The sequence below is a fragment of the Pleurodeles waltl genome, chromosome 7 (genome assembly GCF_031143425.1).
Source record: "Pleurodeles waltl isolate 20211129_DDA chromosome 7, aPleWal1.hap1.20221129, whole genome shotgun sequence".
In the NCBI taxonomy this organism is placed as follows: Eukaryota; Metazoa; Chordata; class Amphibia; order Caudata; family Salamandridae; genus Pleurodeles; species Pleurodeles waltl.
In genome coordinates this window covers 1123476539-1123502695 of record NC_090446.1, presented here as the reverse complement: position 1 = coordinate 1123502695, position 26157 = coordinate 1123476539, and the positions used below count along the sequence as shown (strand labels likewise).

Sequence of the window (26157 nt, the reverse complement as noted above, 5' to 3'; positions counted from 1 at the left end):
AACCCATTTCATACATGATGCATTTTACAAACTCCGACTTTGTATTCTGTGACTTATAGGCCTTTACATGCAAGAGAAATTAAAACAGCATGTCAAAGAATTAAAAGCTAAAATCAAGACCAACAATGTGCCACACAAAATAAGACCACTCGAAAACTATGCTAGAACATGCCTAGAACTTTCTCTGTATAAAGAAAAAGAAAAACTAATGGAAAAATGTACAGGCAGGATTCCCTGCAACCTGCCCAGCACCTGTCTGAATATAAACAAAATAAGGGGTATGCCCATCTAACTCCATGGAAACAAAAAAGTGGTATACTGTAGGGATACATTCATCGAAACTCATACCACAATTAAATAATTTACACTGAGAATTTGACTTAATCATTCATGGCTTCCTTTGTCAATTTATCACATAAGCCTATCTGTACATCCTTCTACATTCCATTATGTTAAATATTAATAGGTCTGTGAGAAGAAAATTAAGACAAAACAAACTACAGCATAAGACATATACATTCAATAAGTGCTGCACAAAACGGGAAAGCTCATTGTCCATCTGTTCCTCATTGCGTCCTTATCATTAAAAGAAAGAGGTGGTTATATCATTAGTCCAACTTTCAATTTACCAAGAGGAAGTCGCAGAGTCAACTGAGTCTTGGGGGAACTCCCCGTGCTTTCTCCTTATGAGTTCTCTGATCAAAACACAATATATCTTGTTGGGCTTCTCCGATCACAAGGTCGACGTATTTTGCCATAATCATTAAACACCCCCTCAGGAATAGGAAGACAAAAGAACCTGAACCTAAAATGAAAACAATAAAAGAAAATCACATCTCTAGTAGTGCAAACAGAAGCATTCAGGACACATACCACTTTGTGCAAATGTACATGCTTCATAATTTGTCAAAGACCAATAGTGCCATAAGATATGACTAAACCAGAACTCGGTCGAGTATCAAAAGCCTGGAGAAATTGTGTGCAGTTCACATGTGACAGCCCAGGGGTGTGGAATTTTTTTAATAACCTACTTGGCCAAGTGACAAAATGCTAATGAGATGTACATGTCCTGAAAAATCCACTTGACCAACCTACTTCCTACATCAATTATAAGGGCTGACACAGAAACATGTAATATGTTTTTATTTTGTTTTATTAAACCAATAACTATTCAGTGCTTCATAATCATGCTAAAGAAAAACTTGAAAAGCAGCTACATTAAATTGTATAGGAATACAGCAGTAAATGATCTTGCATGGCAAGCTGCTCTAAGACTCATTATTGACAATACTTAGGTTGTTATGATAGATGTGGCCTCTTATGTCCACACACATCCTTTGTGCTTCCTGTTGTAAGCCAGAGATCAATAGCTCTGCTGGGGTCATATTCCTCAAAGTTGGGCCTTCTATTTTAAGAAGCATTAGATCTTGGTGAACATCTTGATTTAACTGTGTTCTTAGTGGGTTCCTAACGACATTCATTGCAGAAAACACACGTTCCGCTTCTGCTGTACACACACTAAATGTGAACATCATCTCCACGAGCTTTAATATATTAGTTAACGTAGAAGGTTTTGTTGTTAGCAGGGTGGAGTATGCAGGCAATACAGGAATGCCTTTGCACTGAAAGCTTTTCATATGGGTTTTAAGTCCACAAAACTTCTCTACAATTGCCAACCGCTCGTCTGAGGTGAAAAGTACTTCAAAATGTTGAACAACTGCCTCAATATCAGACAGCCCATATTTATACAGTTTCTCTCTACTCTCTGGCCATAGTGTATAATCAAATACCTGAAATCCTTGAACTGGCATGGAACTAAAATTTGCAAACCTCTCATCAATGTACTTAACTACACTGTCAATGAGCTCACTGTCACTTTGGATTGTTGCTGCTGGTGGACAGCTCTCAGGCTGCTGGTTTTTTTTGTATAAATGTAAAGCTAGTTACAATTAAGAGGTATGTTTTTGCCTTAGCAGCAGAATCATCACTCCTAGCTGCAACCTGTCCCAGTCGTAGAACCACTGTCTGCAGGTTTTGTTGAATGGCTACCAAAGCTCTGGTTTTGCTGGATACCCATCTAACCTGTTTAATATCAGTGAACTGTGCAAAGTTTTCATCAATTATTCTTGAAATTTCTTTGGCATCTCTTCGCCTCTTAGGACTATACCAGTAAAATTTGAAAATCCATTCCAAAGTTTCTTTAAACTGCAAATAGAGGGTTTGGATTTTACAGCATCTAGAATCCCAAGATGAAGTTTAGGGCTACACAGTGGAACAGTAGAAGAAAATTAATGCCTTTCTTTAGAAGTGCTGCAACTCCTCCCTTAGATCCCATCATAACTGCAGCACCATCAAAATTGACAGCTATTAGTGAAAATCTACAAATAGAGTGTAGGGTTTCCAATCACTGACTACTCTCACCAGCACAGTTTCCTCTTCAATGATGGCACTATCTGTGCTTCTGTCCGCAATAATGCAAATGAAGCGAGAATTTGAAACTATTTTTTGATGTCCTGTCGAAATATATCTGCCTCACATCTTATGAACTCTGAGGCTTTTTCACGGTTTGTATAATGTTCCACTATAGCCACACCAGCTTTCTTCATAGCCCTACATATGGTTTCCATGACTGAGAGTGGCTTACCTTATTTTGCAATTAGGTAAGCATTGTTAAACAAGATGGTCAGTTTATTTTTTTCTCTCTCCTTCAGCTTTTGCAGTGCTTGCATAATGAGGAGCTGCTCTGTAGGGGGACTGGAATTTGAAGTACTCGCTCTAAGAGTCTGAGACTGCAACGTCATTTCTTTAATTTCCTGGCGATGCCATGAAAAGCACGTCATATGTGCCTTGCTAGTTTCATGAGCTCCAATTGGTTCAGTGCACAACTGGTCACATTCACTTAAGAATGCATTTCTATCTGAACCTGAATAGCTGACTGCTACAGTAGGTTTTGGCAAATAGTGCAGTACATTTTTGGTCCTTCTCCTTCCTGGCTTTCCTTCAGGGCTAGCCATGGACAGGATTCCACCCGGTGACACTAAAAAACTTGTTTTCTTTTTTCAGCATCATACTTTTTGTTCTTGTTTAGGTTAGGATTATGTGGGGTGGTACAACACAGAACCTCAGTTGGTTCTTTTTGGTTTCCTTCTCCTGGCTTTTCTTTATCAGTGTCTTTATTTCTTTTGAATCCAAAGTTGAAAAGACTATGCTGAGACATATTTGCCTGTCAACAGGACAACGTGAGCAAGTCTGAGACTACTTGATTCAGTTTTATACTCACAGTCCAGAAATGTAGAGCCAGTTGCAAAAAGCCTTCACACAGGAGACTCCAATAAATCTAGAGACAGCTTTCCAAACTCTCTGAGAACAAGGGGCTGAGGCAGCCTGCTGCAATGAAGCTTTATGCTGCTATGGTTCGTAGTGATTTCCTGCCAAGTTGTGAACACACTGGTCTGGTGCTACACTGGCTGCACAGTAGACCTAGAAACCAAGAAAAGATTTACACTAAGAACAAGGATGTGGGCTTTGGAAAAGGACAAGCTTACCTAAATGGGATTCAAATCTACCATCCATATTAACAACAAAAATTCAAAACCATTAGAAATTATGTATAATTGACTGCTGTTTAAGAAAGATACCTCTTGTGATTAATGTTCCTGTTAGGGAGAGCGATAGGAGTTTTTTTTAGTGCCAACCATAAAGTTAGCGTACAGGGTTACTAAATATGCCTGCTGCAAAGACCAGATTTATATTTTATGTCACAGTTAAGTGGATAAGTAAAGTAAGAGCCTTTACAAGTGCTTTCAAACTAATTAATGCATGTGAAAGAGGGCACTGGAAAGATGAGGGGCCCGGTGGTAGTGAAGGAATCCGAGGTGGTCATGGGGTGAGGAGAGCACCAAAAAAGTCTGTCTCACAGGGCACCACCAGTGCTAAATCCGGCCCTGAACTGACGTCACAGTATGAACGACGACAGTGAAGACAAGGTCAAATGGAGGAAATTGAGCAAATCCCAGCAGCACTTTTTGCTCAGATTTTCACATTTCCTGACCTTCGTCATTTTGAAAGTTTGCGCAAGCCCACTGTGATGTTAATTAAACCAAATGTTTACATAGCAGAAAAATAACATTAATTATTCAATATATAAGCAAAGGCAACACAAAACAGACGCTGAGCAAGTTTCTCTGTGCACCTACTTGTTGGATATGTTTACTATATATTTTATAATCCAACAATGAAAGTCGGGCTTGGAGGAATTTGAAATTGTGACCTTCCAATCAGAGACAAGCGGGCATCTCACTGAGCCATCTCTGCAAGTTAACTCTATCTGTGTGAGTCATAGATCACTTGTCTGAAAAAATAGGGAGCGCACAGAAGCTGGCTAAATGATTCTGTATTAAAAAACAGGACTTGTTATGTATAACCCAGAATGCCCCACATCCCTTCGGAATACCAATTATAACCATAATGGACAGAAGCACCAGTGGAAAGTGTCCAGCGCCTCGACTGCTCTTTCCCCTCTACTTTCATGTGTTTGGCCCAGATGCCTGTTCAGCTTTGTCTAGCTCCACCTAACATACTATATTCAGGAGCCTCTTTTATATGTTTCTCTGCTTAAAAGAAATGAGCAAAATCATAGTGTCTCCTAATGTAACGTCTTTGTTTTAGGGTTGTACACAAATTAAAACTGTACTGGTGCCACTAAAGACTGAGTTTATTAAACATTAAACCACAACAGTAGATTAAATCAAAGTGTGTTTAAAGTAGACAATAGTTTGCAGCTTTCTGTTTTAATGAGACAGGCAGTAGCTGCTTCGTAGAGTGTTCTAGCCTCCAAACCCCATGAAAAGGAGTCTCTGACTGTTTGATGCTTAAAAGAACATGATCCAAGTGGCATATGGTTTCCTACCCCTACTGCGCCCCTTTTCTCTTCCCAGTCCATTAGGCAGGGCAGGCCATCGTCATTACACAAACGTATGTACGTAGTAGTAATGATGATGGCCTGCCCTGCCTAGTGAACACACGGGGAGCAAGGCCCTTTACTGTTAACCAAGGACCTAGATGCCTGTGTGATGATTAGGCAGGGCAGGCCATCGTCATTACAAGTACATACATATGTGTGTAATGACGATGGCCTGCTCTGCCTAATGATCACACGGGCAGCAAGGCCCTTGTTTAGACGTACGCGAAGGCATACTTTGCGTACGTGTAAACAAGGGCTTTGCTGCCCATGTGATCATTAGGTAGAGCTGATCATCATCATTACACACATATGTATGTACTTGTAATGACGATGGCCTGCCCTGCCCAGTGCTTAATTTATATTTGATGTTTCCGGTACTGAGCAGCGCCAATTATTTTTGAGGACCGGCGCTTATTCTTCTACCCCAAGCATTTGCTGCGAGCAAAAGACACATATGGGAGAGTGGGAGGAAGAGGAAAACGAAAAAGCGTCACAATGAGAGAAAGGAGAAGGCTGCAAAAGTGAGCTGAAGGCGGAGGGAGTGCCAGTGGCTTTAAATTGATTGAAGAGGCTGCCGCCCGAGATGGCTTCAGGATTACGCTGCCTCAGTATTCCATGTTCCCAGTTTTATTGAGCAGTCCCGGGTTTAAGAGGAGGGCTTTGAGCACTGGCACATTTTAATTTACAAATTTAGGTGGCCCCTGCCTTATCATCACACAGGCAGCAAGGTCCTTGTTTAACAGTTAATAAAGGGCCTTGCTACTCGTGTGATCATTAGGCAGGGCAAGCCATCGTCATTACACAAATGTACGTATGTACTTGTAATGACGATGGCCTGCCCTTTATTTACTGTTAAACAAGGACCTTGCTACCTGTGTGATCATTAGGCAGGGCAGGCCATCGTCATTACACAGATGTACTACTTGTAATGATGATGGCCTGCCCTGCCTAATGCTCACACAGGCAGACAAGTAAAACACAAGCAGCTTTTTTTCCACCCTCCCTGCAGCCATTACCTCAGTCTCCTCTGGTGCGTTGCTTGGGCGTGGCGGCCACTTGCTGCGCTTCGGTTTACCCGCCACGGAGACAGAGTGTTTGGAGGGGGCGGGCCACAGATTATTCTAACGCATTGCCATGGGGGAGGGGAGCGCAGACTGACAAAGCCCGAGCGCTCACAGCTAATTACTGATTTAATGTCTACTTGTTCGTCAGACGAAACAGACATTAAACCTTATTGCCCGTTGTAAAAATCAACATGGCTCGGGAGTCGGGCGATATAATCTCCTAATCCCTGCAGTCAATCATTGACCATGCCAGTGCACACGTGCTGAATCATAACCTCATGCATGTGTAAAATCGCTGACAAAATGACAGTATAAATAATACATGAACCTGAAAAAGCCTGTAATAGTGTGTGGCCGTATAAAGGCTGTATAAAGGTAATCACCATATCTAAACATAGGCAGGTGTGCTCCGTTGCGCAAAGATACAATCAGTGTGCAAAGCGATCAGACCCGTACATGACCATACAGTGAAACATACACACAAGCAAAGGACTGGGATGAACTGTGATGAACCTGTGTGTGTGCTGAACTATATGTAAAAACATAAGTAGGATGCAATGTTATCCAAGGTTCTGCCACGACAGGAGAATCATTTTATGCTTTTTCCTCCTTTACTACTCAAAACAGAAGCCAATGAAAACGTCAGAAAAGAAAAACATAACACTGAATTTCCCATGAATCAAAACAACACTTCCCAACCACAGTCCACCAATCAGATCCTTATATGACCCACAGCAATAAGGTACCATCTTGACTGCCTTTTTCTTTGCTGCGCCGCAGTCGAGATAAGTGCCTTACTGTTACTGTACGAGTGGACATTGTTTGATGTGTTATTTCATTTTATTTGTTTCAATATTATTGTATTGATCATAGATTTCACTTTATAGCTAAATTGCTTTGCTTGATCACCTATTTATTTACAGCGCAACACACTTCTGGTCAAGTTTCTCTTTGTCATGTTATTGTGGTATTATTACATTTGTGTGTTTTCTTCTGATGCATGCTGTACCTGTTTTTGTTTCCCCGCAAGCCCATTGTCCTCTTTCAAAACCCCTCACAGGAGGTGGCAAAGAAGTCTGCAAATGCCTTCGAGCAGAATGTCCCCACCCGACCTCTTTCATAACACTGCAGACACCCCTGACATTGATTCTACTATGGTTACCTTCCTTAAAAAGTACAACCATGATCCCAAAAAAGGCATTGTCAGGGCCTTCTCGGCTTGTCAAGATAAACTTTTAGATGTATCAGATCCATTGGCAAAAATCCTGCAACTGGCTCTCCATGCAAGAGGAAGGTACCAGTGTGAATCAGACTATGCTTGCCGGATGGGCCAAGAGTGTGGTTTGCCTTTTGGGCAATACCAATTGTCCTTTTGCTTCAAAACGTCGCAAATCAGTCTGAATGAGAATCGACTTGTAGCTGGTCGAGCTAGCCTTGTCTGATGCTGGTCCCCTGGCTGAGTGCAAACTATTTGGTGAACGTTTTGTTAAGGACATTGGTAAATTTGTTGACACTTTTAACACCCTTGATAAATCGCAATCATCCTTGGAGAAGGTATTCCAATAGATTTTTGTATGGGCAAGTTGAGGAAGAGGATGTTTGGCTGGCCGGGCCTTCACCCAAGGTGCTCAGAGAGACTACGGCTTCTGGCGCTGCAGTACCGGACAAGGCACCTCGCAAGCTGGATGCTTCCCATCCTGGTCTAGGAGTTACTGAGCCAGATTCAATAAAGATGTCACCAGAGGCTCACAGGCCTCCCCCTCTCAATTCACAGGTAAGTCCCTTTTCCAGAGATTCCTTTGAGGGGGGAAGACTTCATCATTTCATTCACAACTGGGCTAAAATTTTCCTCAGACGGATTTGACTTATTATAGACTTCCTAAAATGAGACTGAAAGAAAGGCTTTATTCAAGCCGACTCAAAAGATGTATGCAATCAAATGGTTGTGAAACCACACTCAGGAATCCCAATTACTTAGATAGCAACACCAATCTCACCTATTGAGTTTGACTGAATATTTGGACTTGGCGAAGAGAGTAGTAGTCAGGATCATTCACTAACACATCAATGGCATTATATAACAAACATTACTACTAAACACCATAACAATTTAAACCAAGCAAAGTTTCAAACTACCAACCAAGCAAAGTTTCAAAGCGTTATTACAACCCCAAAATCAATGTCACGTAAATGGTGCACAAAACTAAATAATAAACATACATGACAACCATAGACTGACCGAAACGTCAGAAAAGATTCAATCTACTAAACATCAATACTGTTAGACACTCCAATATAGTGATATAGATTAATAACAGCACAATATGACTATTATCACCAGATTTCAAAGCAGATAATGGTGACATCAGTAAATCATCAAAATACAGTTTTAACAATCAAGTTCAGAGCTGGGCCATCCTTACCACTAACCAAAATTGGGACTTGCATGTGTGGGAACAGACTAACACATGTAGGCAAAAACAAAAATAATTTGGAAAATCACCTAATTTGGGCAATGCACTATAAAAATATGTTGGTATAAGTGACTAAGCTAAAATAAACAAGAAAGCACATTTAGTTATACCTCTCTTCATGGGACAGCAGACAGAATGATCCCACAGGAACGGTCACCGTCTTCCAGCGTCAGTTGATAACAGTATCAAGATGCTGCAGAACACAGGCTGCACATAAGACAGTTCAGTATTTCGGAATTAGATGGGCATCTTTGTACTGGGACTATGATGACAGGAAACGAGTTGGGCATTTTTGTACTAGGACTATGATGAGAAAACTCATTGGGGATGGCAGACTTAAGCAAGCACGGAACTGACTCTAAGGAAATCTCAAGACGGACTGACTGACTTCAGTTTCAAAGTTCTTCACTAATTTAAATACGCACAATTCATTCATTGGTTCTTCACGTGGGCACAGTCTGTGCATCAGTTTCAGCATCCAATCACTGCAGATGGCACCACCAAATTCTGATACTTTTAATAATCTTCTCAGCAAAAGTGTGTTGTTTGCTGTAGGACTTCATACAATTCCGCCTAACTATTACATTTTCTAATAATTTGCTACTTGCAGTTCCTTTCTCACAACACACAATAAACTAAACTAATATTCTTTCACATGAACATTGTAATTTCCTGTCCGATTCAACAGCTATAACAAATACTGGTACATTAGCTAAATTTGGAACATGTGCTTCTCCTACAATACAATAGAACATTCAACATTACATTAGGTACCTAAGGAAAGAATTCAAGTCAGAGGGGACAAAATAAACAAGTGATTTTCCATTGCTGCTTGCAAAATTAATCTAAGGCCTAGTCAAATTAAGAAACCTAAATGCACATTAATACATTAACAAAATATATTGCGTACATTACAATTCAAATCATATGAGCAAAGCAAATTATTTAATTTCAAATATTATTTGTCATGTTAAATCAATTTAAATATTTGTTTATTTTTCTTTGCATGTTAATGAAATTAATTTAATTCAAAGCAAGTGTGTTAAATTCATATTCATTTAATACTCATAATACTTTATATTTCTATTGTTTTTACTTAAAATAATACTTTCATATTAATATTAATTAATAATTCACACATTTATGAATGTACATTATTGTCATGTTAAACGTGGTGTCAAAATACCAATGGTAGGCACAAATGTCCACCAATAGTTTAAATGTGCACATTTTTCATTTCTACATTATTTCCTTTGTTAGGCCTTTACAACTACAGATTTATTAGCTGCCATATGCCACTCCTATGCCAGTAGTTTATTAATAACATTTGATCTCTCTCAAGGGCAATGATTTACCAATTTACAGACTTGTTGCTAGTTGTTTATTATTGACTTCTTAAATTGGGACAGAAAGAAAAGCTTAATTCAAGCCGACTCCAAAGATTTATGTGCTTAAATGGTTGTGAAACCACACTCAGGAATCCCAATCACTTTCCTTGTAGGACTGGACGAACCAGCTGAGGAGAGGAAAGATCCTTACTCTCTGCTGGGTGAGCCCAATGAAGCGCTCTCCCCTACCATACTCGTGAGTGCAAGAAAATGCCAGCTTCCAGTCCCCACCACCACCACAAAGTTAAAGAGGTTATTATGGTGCGTCATGATCAATGCATGCTGGAAGTGTGTTGCGTGATAAATAGAGGAAGAATGGTGGCCATCTTTAAATGTACCGCATTCTTTTCCAGGCAATAATAATATGCTGATGAGGTAGTGACAACCACCAATTACGTGGACTCAAACTGTTGCTAAACTGAGAATTCTTGCAATAGTTACACATTATTGGGAATCTTTTGTGTAACTTGAGATGAGCTTGTTATGAATGCAGACTTATAATAAATACAGGCGTCAGAAAACACATTGCACATATACACAACCTGGATCTGCAAAAAGTCCCTATTGGTTACAATATCTTTCACAAATCAAATCCTATTCATGATAGTATGGAAACAATGGGGGGGTTCATATCCTGCATAGAACTGCTGCAAACACTTATTGATGGCTAATCATTAGGTATGATGTCTAATTAGATGTCAAATTATAGTTTCATGAGCCACGTATGACACTGACATATAGATACATTTCCCAAAAAACTAAGATAAAATGAAAAAGAAATAGAAAATGAAACACACCAAACAATGGTTTATATCAGGGGCCATATTTCATCCAAATCATTCAAGCCACTGAAGCTGTGTCAAATTTCTCAATAATTTTACCTCTATTTTAGCCAAAACAGATAGAGGCATCCCTAGGGCCTTGTTGCTCTACAAAAATGACTGACAAGCTTATCTCATCTTCAGAGTGACTCATGCTTCTATAATGTTCGACCAGTGGAGCACCTTGCACATGGCATCTGTCTTGACAGCGTGTGTTGTTTGGCCCATACACACCTTATCACAGAGGCATTTCACAAAATAAATAACATTTATTGTATTGCAGTTAGAAAACGTGGTTTGTCTGTGTACAATGCCATTAAGTAATACATATTTGGTGTCACTAGTACATTTGCAGGATAAACTGTTCTGGTACCTGAAATGACCAACTATGGGGGGGAGCCAACAGTTCTGAAAAATATTTTTGGTATTTGCAGTAGCTCTAACAGCTCTAACCGGTTGCTGACACACGTTCTTTCCTCTTTTGAAATAAGTCAAAGGTTTTTGAATGTCAAAATCTGATAGACTTTTCCATTTTTTTTTAAATAATGCGCTTCACTTTATTTTTTTTGTACGTCAATACGTATGCAAACAAATTGGTGTTGGTTTTGTTTTTTGGGCACACAGAGTGTTTCACGCAAAATGTACCAAGCTCTTTTCAAAGCTCCCTTGACAAGTTTCTTAGGATAGCCTCTATCAGTGAGTTTGTCAACCAAAATGTTTGCATTCTTTAAATAATCCTTCTACTAGTACAGTTCCCCCTGATCCAGAGGAACTGACCCAAAGGAGGATTTTCTTTTAACGTTCTTGGATACCAACTCAAAAATGGGGGGATTTATCCCTACAGTATACCATTGTTTCCAGCACCTGTATGAGAGCAGATCTGTAAACTGACGCCACCCATGCCAATAAAGCACACTGAAAGGGGAAACTGCACATGGCAAGATTTCAAACCTACGTTTATAAAGTTCGCTGTTGTCATTCTTGAAGAGAAAATCAAACATTTATCCTGTAGGTCTTGTGTGCCCATGGCTGTACAGTTGAACATGGCTGCCATGTCCGGTCCATACATGACTAGCTGCTCTCATCCAAGTTTTCCTTTGCATTCTAAGACTTGCATTCCTGAATTTATAAAGGAACAAACAATGCTACAAGTTCAAGTATAGGAAGGAAATCCAGGACTGGAGCACCTAGTCATGTATGAACGTCGGGCAACTTAGCAAGGCCAGTACAGGAAAAAACAGATGTAGTCTTGAAGAGGGTTGCAGTTTACTGCTGCTCCCTTTGATCGTGAAATGGTAGGCCGCTGTTTATTTAAGTAACAAAATAGGAATATGTTGTAAATGTAAACAAATGTGGAGTGAGCCGGACGTGTTTATTGTATGACAGTGTCTGGGTATTTGCTAGGACACAGTCATGGACGTCTATGCCAAGAAAAAAATTCGAACACAGTTTTGCTCTTGTTTCAGCACAAAACTGTGCTGAAGGAAAAGCAATGTGTTCAAAATAATATATCATTCTGTCCTACAGATTCTTTTTGTAGGAGATATTCATATTATTCGCAGCATGTTCAAAAGTTCCCGGAACCCAGAGCCGACAATTTGAGCCATGGTTTGCAATATTTTTTTCAGTGTGTAACAAGCAGGCATCATTTTTGACAAAAAAAATATCTAATGACTAGAGGTTAGGGGTGAATGAAAACCATATGTTTTAAATGTACCAGAGAATCTACGTTTAGGCCGATGGGACATTTGACCTCCCTGAATTCTGGATTGACCATAATGTTAGTAGATTCTGAGGACGTTTTTGCAAACAGTGCTTTTTATGTAAACTCATCAACAATAGCATTTATAATACAATGCATCTTGTAGCAAATACACAGCCACCATCCTCTACATTAATCTAGACTTTCACTCTCACTGAGACACAGATCAAAAACACTTTTCAACCCATCACTGACATGTTCCTATCACTAAACAACTTGAGCCTAAGAAAAGGCTGCAAAGACAGGCAGAAAAAATCTCTTATGTTCCATTCCGGCTCAAGTCTGCAATTATTTTGAAATTCTACAAACCTGAATGTCATTCAGTTCAAAAGAAATGTTGCACTGTATTTGCTCTATTTTGCCTTTCTGCTATAGTATTTATTTGTATTGTCTTGTTAATTATGTGCCTTGAATCTAGACTACGTTTTGGAATTTTGTTTGCTCTTTATAGAAGAAATAAATAAACAAAAACACTCTCCAGGTAAAAATACCCTTTTCGTTAATGAGCTAGCCAAGCTCCTCGCCTTCTCATCTTCATAAAAACGAAATTCTCACTGGCTTCATGGTCAAATGGAACAACCTTTCAGATAGAATTATCTCCCAACTCACAGATTTCCTCATGGTAAGCTTACAGGACACTACACAAAACCACACATTTCAAAGGAGCTACAGCTAACCTAATAATTGTTAATAAATACTAGTACGGTCCTAATGACCTTGATCTCCCAGGTCATTCTCCAAAAAAATAACATCCAAATAAAATAAGAATACACATAGGAGAGGCATATCAGAAACATAGAAAAAAAGAATTGATGAGCTCCAAGATTTCCTTCTCTTTAAAACTCACTTCCATGAGCTTTACACCCCTTTTCTTAGCTAGCAACTAACCAAGAAAAGCAAATCCTCCAATTGGTTTTCTTCTGAGAAGAATTAATTAATAAATATATCAACCAAAACAAACGATTTTCAAGATTATTAACCATCTGAAGGATCTGATCAATCTAAATGCTGTGATTTTTTATCAATTTTCTAGCAGAAGATCAACAAAATCAGAGATCAATCATTATTATGTTATTGTTAAGCGGATGATCAACTGAGGGTGCCCTGGTGTTGATAACCTGTTAGAACTATAGAGCTGAGAATGCCACTGAGTGAACATCCATGTTTTAGACTGCTTTCTAAATTTAATGAGATTGGTTTTACTTCTTAGATGGAAAGGAAATTAATTTCATTTGGTAGCGCCCTAAATGTCACGTTTGAAACCTGGAAACCTGAAGGTCAGTTGAGCTACATAAATATTGAAGAGGGTCGGCTAGTGCAACTCCGCACTGTAATGGGCTAGAGGAAGATATAAACGACATAACCACTGGTTGGCTCCTTCTAGTGAGGAAAGAGCATATTCAGCCTAAAGCAAACCATCTCACTCCAGTTTCTGGCGGCCTATTTAACAGTAGAACATGACGAACCATATTAAAGGTGGTGGAAACATCAAAGAGGACGAGGGCCACCCCTCCACCTTGATCCAGTATCATGTTCCGTTTCCGTAGAACTGCTAAAAGTGCATCTTCAGTGCTATAGAAAGGTCAAAAACCTGCCTAAGCATACTTCAGGAGAGAAATATTTGATATGACATTAGATAGCGGTCTGTTGACAATTTCTACTTCTCCTTTGCACTGAAAGGCAGACGTTGGACAGGATGATAAGTACTAGGAGTAGATAGAGCTAATGTCTCTTTTTTTTTTTAAGTTATAAAACCCAAGCCTCCTTCCATCCCACAGATAATTTACCAGACTTGAGGGAGGAGTTAAGTTAATGACATAGAGAGGATCCTGTGTAAGTTGCTAGCATGTGGAATACAGAGCATGGCCCATCAAGAGATTCTGATATAATGGAATTTAAAATCGGAATAATCGCTCCCACAGTTATGACAATACATTTGAAGAAGCATTGAGCTGGTTTGAGAGATACTGTTCCAGACACTGAAGTAGTGGTGAAAGATTGATAATTCAGCTAATTATTTCAATGAAAAAAGCATACAGAGAATCGCCTAATTCTTGCCAAGGCTTCTCACCCAGATGTAATTGGCTTGTAACAGAGAATTCTCTAATAAGTTTAAAGAATTTCTGTGGCGGTGTTGTTATGTAATGTATAATTAGTGTAATTTTCTAAATGAACTTGCTTAAGTTGTGGTCTATAACTTTTATGCCCTTCCTTGCATTTACTTCTGTCTGCCAATGAGTATATGCTGCGCCATGATCGATGCAAAGTTTGACAGGCACATTTGCCATTAGCAAACTCTATTGAATACTAGGGGGATGATGCAAACCAATAGTGAGGGGAGAAAATGACAAAGTGACTATAAAGTGACATTTAACATTATTTGACTGTGCATTATAAGTTCAAATAAAAGATTGTTCCTCTAATTAAGAATCAATTGTGGAAGGGGGAATATGTGTTAACTTACACTTTGAAGCCAACAGTTGATGTGCATTTGCTGTCCTAATACCTCTGTTATCAAAATGTATTGAAATTTAATTGCTACGTGATTCGACCAAGCACCAGCCAGGAAGGACTGTGACTGACAGAATGAATGGGTTTAGAAACCAATTGAGTGAAACCGGGCAATAAGCATGAAGACAAAAACAATGATGGACATGAGGAAGAAACAATCAATCAAATTAACTTTATTTGGCTGCAAGTGCCGTAAAATTTAGATGCAATACAATAAAAATCATAAATTGTACACTTTTAATGAGAAATATTATTCTAACATCAATACCATCATTAAAATGACATACATAAGTAAAAAGGTAAAAATCAGTTGACTGGTACAAAGTTTCCTTTTCAATAGTGCAGTGGGATTACCAAAGGATACAGTATGTAGTAAGCTTATTTAGATTCTATTCACACTTCTGTCAACTTGCTAAAAATAAGATCATGATAGCAAGTGCAACTATTTATTTTTATGGAGGTTGTCCAATCTAATGGAATATCAATGTCTAAAATGATAAGCACAGCTGCTCAACCTTTCGGTGTGATATGAAGTGCAATATTCAGTTGCTATGAGAAAATGCAGAGTGCAATAATACCAAGGTACAGGACCTCTGCACAAAAGACAGTGTTCCATCTACTGCATGCCTGAGAACTGAAGATCACAATTTTGACCCTTATTGCATAGTCAAAGACCCCATTTACATTTCATTTGCAATATACCCTCCGGCCATCAATATGAATACTTAAAATGTTAAATCCCATAGGTCAACAAAACTATTATGATTATGACTGTTATTATTCACATAGTCCAAGGCATGCAGCATCATACTCATGTTATATATCTCTGTGTAATGGGAGAGATTTGTCAATCAGCAAATAGTTAATCGATTAATCATGTCAATGCTAAAGCTATAGAGTATTAACCCCTCCTCTACAGGAAAACATGAAAACTCAGATTGTTAGCTTATGTTTAAGTTGACAAGGCTTTAAGCCTTATATTCCAAACCCTGCCCAGAAATGTAGCAACAGAACATGCATAAAGAACACTAGGTTCAGATCTTAAAATTCTTAAAGGTACTAAATAATTCTGTATGCCTGCTGTAAGCAAACTGGCTTGATCCAAGTTAATTGAATGCATATATAAGCCGTGCAGGCAAATAAGACATTGATTAAGTTTTCGTTCTGTATTTTACATACTGAGCATTTCATCGATGAACTGAGTGAGACTGCCCATTTTGCAGTAAACACTTTAAGGGGTAAGGATCCTACCCTATCCTAAACTGAATGTATAATTTCTTATCAACAGTGTTTGTGATTCAGTCCTAGTAATGCTTGTACATACAGCTTGTTTTGAATTGAGCAAATTAATTTGACTCTATTGGTGTTATGAGCGTCCATATGTATCATCCACTGCTAGTATATTTTCTTTATTTCCTATTCACACTTTGAAAGATAAAGGCTCCATCACAGTGGGCTCCCAGAACATCCTAGGGATTTTTTAAATGTTCTTGAACCAATCAATTTTGCTAAACATGTCCAGCTTTATTACATCTTATACCACTTCTAAATAAGCAGCTAATTCTGGAGTAGTTCCTAGTCTCCTCCAATAAAGGATTGGTCTAAGTCTTCCTTTATCTAGGATTAACTTTCTTCACATAGCAAGGTTTAGCACGTACACCGCAGTATTAGAGGGGAGGGAAACTAGAGTTCTCAAAAACGTATGTTCAGATTTTACCATTCCTGCTAGGATGTCGAAACCCCAGAGTTCTGCGTCATACAGCAGGATGCCCATGACTTTTGAATCATAAACCTGCAATGCTGTGGCTACTGGTTTGCCGTGAGATGCATGATGTTCCTTCCGAACAGCACCCACAATTTGTTTGTGCTTTAGAGTCACTTTGTAAACATGCTTTTTCCATGTCATACCAGTTGTTAGCTTAATTCCTAAGTAGTCGAAGACATCTACTCTTTCCATCTCCCCTCCGTCCAAGGTTATCCTTTCTCTATATGATTCATGCTGAGTAATGGACTTATACTTTGTATTAGCTGCATTTACCTCTAAACAGCAAGCAGAACAAAATGTCTTGAAGCGGTTCAGTAGGCATTACAGCCCACTTCATATTTGAGACACTAACAAAGGTTTAATATATGTAGCCACCCCCTGCTTGTTCTGACATTTACTGCCCATACCTTATGTTCTAGTGTAATGGCCCTCAGTTGTAGGGCAGCTTGGGTCCACATTTTAACAGCAGATAAGTCAAGTTGAAGGGTGGCCCATTTGTCCTCTTCTTCACTAATCAGAATGATATCATCCCTAACCAAGAGTTCAAACGTAGTTCCAGAATAGTATATACTGAATGTTTCCTCTTTTCCCAATAATTTTCTACTGTTTGCAGTGTTTCAGACAGTTTGCCTCCCTTGACCCCTCTTGTTTAGATATTACAAATTTCTATGTTGGGAATCTTGTTTGTCCTAAGTTGCAATGCCAAGATGTTTGGGGAATCAATCTCTACCTTCACGATTGTACAGTTCAGTGAAGCGCTCACTCATATTAGAACATTGGAATGTTGCGAGCTCTACTGGAGACAATGGAGTGCTCTGGGCTGTTAATGGCCGGTAAACACACAGAGCGTCAACATTCCAATGTTCTTTGTTTACAACAGTAGCTGTGAACAAAGGCCTCATGGAGCCAGAGTGGATTTTAATCCCCTTGGGTTCAGTGAGGACTTTGTTTTATTTATTAGAACATTCTGTCTTCTAGTGGCGGAATGTTCTAACAACCCTATTGCCTTTGTACTTGGGCTGTACCGACAATTAAAGTCCCGCTCCCTTGTTAATTTAATGCTGGAGCAGGCCTTTAATGGCCGGTATAGCCCACTACGGTGGTCTCAAAGGCTATATTAAGAATCCTCCAAACAGTTGCCCAAAAGGATTTATTTTTGCTGGAATGCAATAATTTATATAACAGCCCTAAACACAGGCTCAGGAAACAGCCATTCCCACACAACTGTAATCATACATAGCCTTAACCATGAGTTACTACACATGCACCTTTACCACACATAGCCTTAACCACGCATTTTTGACAACGCATATGCCTTTACCACGCATGCCTTTACAAACAGTTAAGTTGTAAAGGTATGCATGGTAAGGGCATATGTGTGGTAGTGGTGGCATATGTGTTGTAAAGGCGTGTTCTATCAGTGTCGTTAGAGGAAATGGAAAGACAGGCCTGCCTACCACTGTTACTTTTTGGTGCTTATTGTGTCCCTTATTTTTATGTAAAGTTTCTGAAAACTTTGCATGGGTGGTTCCATGAGGAGTGCCCCACAAGCAGTGACTACTTCATGGGGTGCATTCAAGTGCAGGATGACATGCCTACCACAGCTCCACTGATCCAGCTGAGTTTCCGATAAGAAACGCTCTTATTGCCGCCGGTCACGCTCGGGTCACCCCCACCCACTTTTTCCCATCTCACAAGATAACAATGCCCAAAAAGCAAGTTCCAAGCCCAGAGAGCTTTCCTAAGCGCCCAGAACTTTGATTCGCTTGGATCCCATTGTCCACTGCGGTGCGTTGGGCTCAGAAGCTCGAGAGAATTCCAGTGCTTTTCTAAAAAGACCAAATCCGCCAAGTCATTATTTACTGCACCACTTACACCACCAGGTCTAGCGTCCGACTGGCACATATTCAGAGGGCTGCCTGCCTGCTGTCATGAGGAGACCAAAGGAAGGGGAAGGGGGGGAAGGGGTTTAGGGCTTGTGGGTTAGGCTTTAGGGTTTGGGGCGTGGTTTTATGACTCAGGGCAGGGGGGTGGGTATTTTTTTTAAAGGGTTGGGGGTCGGGTAAGGGGTTGCGCTGGGGTCAGGTTTTAGGGCTCAGGGAAGGTGGGAGGTTCGGCTTTAGGACTTGAGGGAAGTTTAAAGGTTCAGGGCATGGGTTGTTAATTTTTTTTTTTTAAAGGGCTGTGGGTGGGGCTTAGAGGTCCGGTTTTAGTGTTTAGGGCAGGGGCCATGGAAAACCTTACCCACATTTATGCATTTAACACACATGCTTTTGCAACAAAATGTGTTGTAAAAGCATGCATGGTAAATGCATATTCGGTGTTAGATATGTGTGGTTAAGGTTATGCGGGGTAATGGCATTTGTGTTGTAATGCATTTGTGATAGAGGTATGCGTTGTTCCATCATACAACCCACAGGTAGAGTACTCCAATTTTCCTGGAACAAGCAGATGTCAAACTTGTCAACAAAATCGATCCAAGCAGGTAGGTTCAATTTAGATTGTAGGCCTGACACATTCCAGAAAACTATGGAGACCTTATCAGTGTTTTTACTGTTTAGTTATTCAAAAGATACACAGGGCTGTACGGAAGGCATAGAGCTAGTAGTAAAGGCAGTATTTTTCTGAGCTCTTTGCAAAGTGGTGGAAGAAATAAAATCGATCCACATATTAAAATCACCTAATAACTTTGATGAGCTTAATACTAAAGTAGATTTTAAATTTGCAAACATCTGACAAAATTGGGCCGAGCTGATGGAGAAGGCAATAGTCCAAAACGCCTGAGAAAGTGGTAGTTGCAGTATGAGATGAACAAATAAGAATGTTTCAGCAAGGGATGTGTTCCAATATGTAGAATGATCATAATGGAGTTGTTTGTAATCAGGAAAAATTAACATAGATATGCCTGGAGTAGGCATAGCCTTAATCCATGTTTCTGGCCTGAAAAAGACGTCCAAACAATGGTCTATGATAACGCTATAAATAAGTTCTGAATGTTTTACAAGCGAACAAAAGTTTAATAAGATTGCATGTAAGTGACCATTAAAAGTCATGTATGATTGATAAATGGTATCTTATGTTATGCTATGTCTATTAGTATAGTGCACCAATTACCCGTGAGCGTAACCAGGTGTTTGAACAGGTATGTAGGTGAGTGTCCTCTCAGAGTAATTCTTAACCTCATTGTGGAACTCAAGAAGTGAGGAGACTCTGATGTGATGTGTTGTGTTGTGTGGGTGCTGTCACTGGCAACAGTAGCAGTGGCAATGGGTGATGCAAGCTGCAGTGGCCTCCTAAAGAGGGCCCCTGCACTTATGTTTTTTTTATTTTTTACAAATAATGGTCCTGGCTACCCACATGATAGCTAAAAAAAAGGGTGTGACAGCAATTATAGGTAGTGGCATACAGTGTAGTGGCTAGAGTGCACTGGAATAGACTGCAGTGGTGTAGAGTGGTGCAGATTAGGGTGCAGTGGCGTAGATTGGATTGACGTAGAGTGGAGTATCGCAGAGTAGAATGAAGTGGGGTAGAATGCTGTGGTGTAGCATGCAGTGGCGTAGAGTGCAGTGGCGCAAGAAGGTTTAGGTGCAACAAGCAGGAGAAGGTTACAAATTGGGATCTACCTGCTCACCACTGAAGTGAGGTCGTTTAGGTAGAGCCAATTATATCTTCGCTATCTAGGATCAGTAGTTTGTAAAGATCCAATACTTAGCTTGCAATCCCCTAGCTTGGTGATGCAAGTCTGAGGAAAGGGTAGTGCCAAAGCTTAGGACTTTATCCAACTGGACAAAGACCACAAGTAGAAACCCACCAGAAGGGAGATGTGCCCTAGTGGCTATGTTACGTAATGCAATACAGATTTGTAGAGCACTCTATCCTGGCGCTGAGCAGATGTGAGTCTAGGCACACCTAGGGTCTAATGGGAATACACGAAAAGCCAGGTCTTCGGCTTCTTGAGGAATTCAAGAAGTCAGAGGAGGCCATTATGTTTAATGACAGGTTGATCCACACTTGGGGGTAGGAGTCAGTAGATAATATATAAACAGCCTTTTTATCTTGTTGGTGAGTTTTTACATGTGAATTAAAGTTAGAAACAGTGAGGAATTGAGATTTTAGGGAAATACAAGCAGCTGATTCAGTATAAAAGATAGTAGCAATGGACCTCATGGAGTCTTTTCCTAAAGGGGGAGACCCACTAGTCATACAAGAAACTGAATAGGGAATATTACCAATGAGAAAGGTTTCTGGTGGCACCAGCTTAAGAAGTGTTTCTCTTCAGTGTGTAGTCTTATTAGTTGTGACACCAGCAGATGCTTTTGCTGTGACTGATACAGAGACCGGAGTATGATATGAACGAGATTTATGAATGCAACGATTGCCCCTAGACATCAAGGCGATAAAGTCCTGCTATGCTACTCCACAATATGCTAGTTCCAAAAGTTGTTACGGGAACTAAATCTCCCAACAAGGTGAAACACCAGGTCTTTTAGGCCTTCCTGAGGGGAGGGTGCAGCTTCAGACACTAGAGGTGATGAGGGAGAGCATTCTAGAGTCTTGCAGCCATGACAGAGAAACACCTGCCTCCCCATCTCTTCTTCCCAACTCTGGGTATAGTTATCCAATTTTGATGGGCCGAGTGAAGATTTATCATAGGAGTGCACCACTGAAACATGGTTATAATTCCATGAGGACTGACACTGTGAAGAGTCACAATACAATGTGCCTTGAACATACTTTGCTTTTTTACTGGGAGCAAGTGCAGTTCCTGTAGTCCCTTTAACACCTACTGACATTTAGGGATATCCAGGGTCAGTCTTGCCACCGCATTAACCACAAGTTTCAGCTTGTTTTAGTCATCTTCTTAGTTTCCAGGTAAACTGCACTGCAGTAATCAGTCCTTGATGAGACAAACACCAGGGCTAATTGTTTAAGTGCCAGGAGGCGATTGAACAGAAAGACCTTCCGCAACATTCTAATAATCCAAAAGCAGTTTGTCACAGTACAAATGACCTGCCGATCCAAAGACAACTCTCTGTCCAGGATGACACCCGGATTCTTTGCTTTGTTTGTTGGAGTAGGTAAGGTACCCAACATGTCAGGCCAGCACTGACTGTTCCAAATGGTGGATTGGCTTCCAAACAGCAGCACCTCCATTAAGTTTAGCTTAATATAGTTCTTGCACATACACCTGACCAATTCCGTCATGCAGTAATTGAAACTGGCTGCAGTGGCATCTGTGTCTTTTGAAATCAACACTACTATGAATGGAACACAGCTTGTGGCTTGAAAGTGCGTATGAGCCTGGCTAGTGGATAAACGTAAAGATTAAATAGTGTGGGGCTAAAAAATGAGCCCTGCAGCACTCCCCATGGCAAGGAGAATGGGTCACATTGGAACTAGTTCACAGTCTGCCTCTGGGATCCATCAGCAAGAAATGAGGTCAGTAGTTTCAGCGCCCTATCTTTAAGTCCCAATTCCTGTGGGCATTTGATCAGCAGAATGGGGGGAAATGGCATCAAAGGCCGCAAAAAGATCCAAAAGGATGAAGGCTGCAGCCAAACCAGCATCGACTAAGAGTCTGATGCTATTCATAGCAGATACCAGTGCTGTTTCTGTTCCATGATTACTTCTGAAACCTAACTGCGATACATCCAACAGACTGTTCCTCCGCATGACCATCAGGTGCAGGCTGAGGTGTTTCTTCAGGATCTCAGCTGGGACAGGAAGCAGAGAACGAAGCTGATAATCCTTGAGGTCATTGTGACCAAGACTGGGCTTCTTAAGTAGTGCCTACACCACTGCCACTTTCCACCGTTGAGGGAAGCACCCTGAGATGAGGTTTTTTTCATAACAGATGATAGTTGTAGAGCTACAGGCACAGACAAGCATTCCTTTGGCATGCCTTTATTGTTCTGCTGCCATGCCCATGGCACGGATTCCAGCACTGACAATTTAAATAGCCCTCCACAAGTGTCTATGTGGGTTCAGCTGCTACAGCGCTGACCCAAAATCTGAAACAAAATGGCTATCACATCCAAGGACAAGTCTAAACAATCACAATGTTCAAAAATTCAAAAAAGTAATTGGAGCAAAACAGCTGCTTCCTCCTAAAAATATACTTTGGAATAAAAATGTAATTCCCCAAGAAATGTAAAACACGATTAACAAAATGCAATGTTGGTCATGTCAAATGCGGCTCAGTATAAAATGCACAGACAACAGAACAATTGATAAAAGGTGTTAAAGAACTTCAAAGGCTGTAGTAGAATGTTAAACTCATACGCCATTATTAGCCAATACAATCTACTGGGAACTTGAAAAAACAGAATGCGGAGATAGGTAATTTAAGTAGCCCTGCCTAGGCCTTCATATGGATTTTGCTGCTGAAGCGTGTACCTAAAAACTGAAAACTAATTGGCTGCTCCAACTAGGGACAAGTGAATACAATATAAATGTACACAAAACTAACTGGTGCTAGAGAGATGTTTCCCCATAACAATTTGTCTCAGAATCAAAATGTATTTCCCTAAAAAATGCAAAAGATCACTGACAAAATGTAATGCAAGTCACCAACTACAACTATATATTGGTAACTCGGCCAACTACATTAAAAAAATGTAACAGCCTGGATTGACTTCTCATTCCAGAAGGCTTACCCACTATCACCACCACTAATGATAGTCCATTAGCATTTGCTGATCAATGTCTTTCTCCTCCTCTACCAAACAACTATGCCAAGCCCTGCTCCCATATTGACTTCTGCACTGAAATACCTTTCTCCAAACTAACCTTCTCCTAATAGCCCACCCACAAAATATATATAAAACTGCTCCTAATAACACACCTTGTCACTGATTGGATCCAAAACTATGACCCAACTCAGGATTTCCATTTCTGACCAACAATCACTGAAAAATGTGTAGCATTGAAAATGAAGCAACTAAAAATATGTAGCATTGCAACTGAAGCACCAGCCTGTTTGAGAGGTGTGCTAGGTTTATATGTAACACTTGGGGCACACTTCAGGGGAGGGAAACAGGATGCCAAAACAATTCTTGAGAATCCACTGCCTGGTTGCTGAAAACTCAGCTTTTGTTCTAACAGACTTTTGTCTATGAGATTGTCGTCGGTTAAGGACCTGCCTCATATTGGATTTTAGTGTTAGATGCCAGATGACACTAGGATTACCCTAATACACTCCCCCCACACACACACACTCAGAGCTCATATTTAATGTGGTTGAAACTTTCTCTCGTGCTGAAAATCCCCAAAGTGAGTAGGGTTAGCTCTAGGAACCTTTACCTCATTGTTTAGATCGTCCCCAGAGGTAATTCCCACCTAGTCTCAGCTTGTGCTAGGCATAAAAGTGGCATCTCCAGGCACCCACTTCAGAACACTCCTGGACCTGTGGAAGATCATAAGAGGGCTGAACCTGCTGTCTGAGACCTGAAAAAAGCCTAGCAGACTGGACCTGCTCTTCCTCTTGTATACAGGACATATAAGTGGACTCAAAGGGCCATAAAGCTGAGCTCATGCTTAAGCTACTGGGACACAAAAAGCCCTTTCCTACAACTGCCCAGCTGTTTGGTGATAACTGGGCCTCGACTAGACCCTCTTGTAGGCCTCTGCCCATAACTCTGTGAGTCTCTAGCTGCCTCCCTTGAGGTCCTGGGGACTTTAGAATTGTATTCCTGTGATGGATAGGGACTTAAGGAACTAAACTCAAAGGGTAAAATCTTTGACCAGGACAAACCTGGATAGTGTATCTAACAAGTGATCCATCTTGGTCACTGTGAAATTGCACGTGTGGGCTTTTCTACCAGTCATTGACAATTATTGTCACTTTTTGCTTCCTGGCCCTATTTCTACTTCAAACTTTAAAAATGCATATCTCTGCCTCCTCTTTTGGACATTTGTCATTTTGATGAATACATTTTACTCTGTTTTTCAAATTAACTTTGGATTTTTTTTGTTTTGCATTTCAACCTTATTACTGTTACCGCATGAATACATTACATTGTCTCTAAGTTAAACTTGTCTGGTCTGTGCATAGCCAGGGGTGAGCTCAGGTCAGTGTAGTGATTTAAAGGTTTACTCTGACCAGGTTGTGATTATTTCTTGGTTTGTACTTATCCCCCTCAATAAATACCTAGTTTCTTACACATTATATTTCAACAAAGTATATACAAAAACAAGTTAATTAAAGATGAGTATATTAAAGTGACTGAGTAAACAACCACTGATGGAGCGTAACTTTTAGTAATGCTTTTAGTGACCCAGATGTCAGCACAAGGTGATGATTTAAGCCTCATGTTTGATAGCCTAACTTACAACCACAAAGTTAGTGTCATGAAAGCAGTGCGCAAAATTAAATTGTAAAGGTATAAAGCACAGACAGCTAAAGACGCCCTTATGCTAGGTGCCTGCTTCCTGAATGAAATGCAAATGTGCACTAAGGCCCTCATTACAACCCTGGCAGTCAGTGATAAAGCCAAACAGGCCAGCGGTAATAAATATAAAATTATGACCACAGTGGAAAACGCTCAGACAGACAGCCACTTTAACACACTGACCGCCAGGGCGAAATCAACAGGCACCACGCCGGTAACCGCCTACAGCCAGGCGGAAGACAATGTTCCGCCCACTGTATTAAGACACACCAATCCGCCACCTTTTCCGAGGCGGTATCAACGACATCAAAAGCCTGGTGGAAACACTGCACTGAAGGGAAACAACTCACCTCTGGAGACTCAAGAAAGAACCACGCCGCCATGGAGCCCTAGTTGCATGTGTTCCCCATGCTCTTCTCTCTTCTGCTCCACTACGAACATCAATGCCGGCGAAGACGACCACGGTGAGTATTGCCGCCTAGCACACAGGGTGGGGGGAGGAAAAAGAGAGTGACACACACACACAACACTCCCACCCCCAACACCATACACACAGGCAGGTGCAATAACATTACATATTCACTCAGTACCCCTCAGGAATAATGCAAGGACAAAATGAATTGATTAAAGTGAGTGTAATAAGATAAAATAGTATAAATACGTGCATCCGAATCAACAAGTATATACATATTTACAAATGTAGGGTACCTGCCCAGTCCTCAATGTCCGTGGGCCACAGGGCCACATCACATAGTCCAAGGCCCCATCTCACTCCTGGGACAACACAGATGGAACACTGCAGGGGCATCACGTTGAAAATAGCCTGGCACCTCAGGGGGACTGGGAATGGGGGGCACCTCAGCCGGAAGATGGTACAATGCCACTGGTCCTGGAGGGGCCAACATGCCCATTACTCTGCCCTAGGGAGTGCAAGGCCACAGTCTCTCAAGTGAGTGACTTGCCTCCTGGCTCTGGAGGGGGCAACATGCCCTGTGCTTGATCCTGGGGAGTGCAAGGCC

At 40.6% G+C, this 26157-nt stretch overlaps 1 protein-coding gene across 4 annotated transcripts in view; it reads right to left on the bottom strand.

Annotated features, from left to right (window-relative positions):
• Nucleotides 1-26157, bottom strand: part of LOC138245989 (monocarboxylate transporter 6-like) — a 505423-nt gene that overhangs the window by 315722 nt on the left and 163544 nt on the right. For 2 of the 4 annotated variants that reach the window (XM_069200115.1, XM_069200112.1), the window contains exon 2: nt 630-805. The exons of 1 other annotated variant lie outside the window; for it this stretch is intronic. The gene's annotated coding sequence lies outside the window, so the exon portion shown is untranslated. Of the gene's footprint in view, nt 1-629; nt 806-3280; nt 3481-26157 lie in introns of all 4 variants that reach the window. One more of the 4 variants, XM_069200114.1, reaches the window with a different exon arrangement.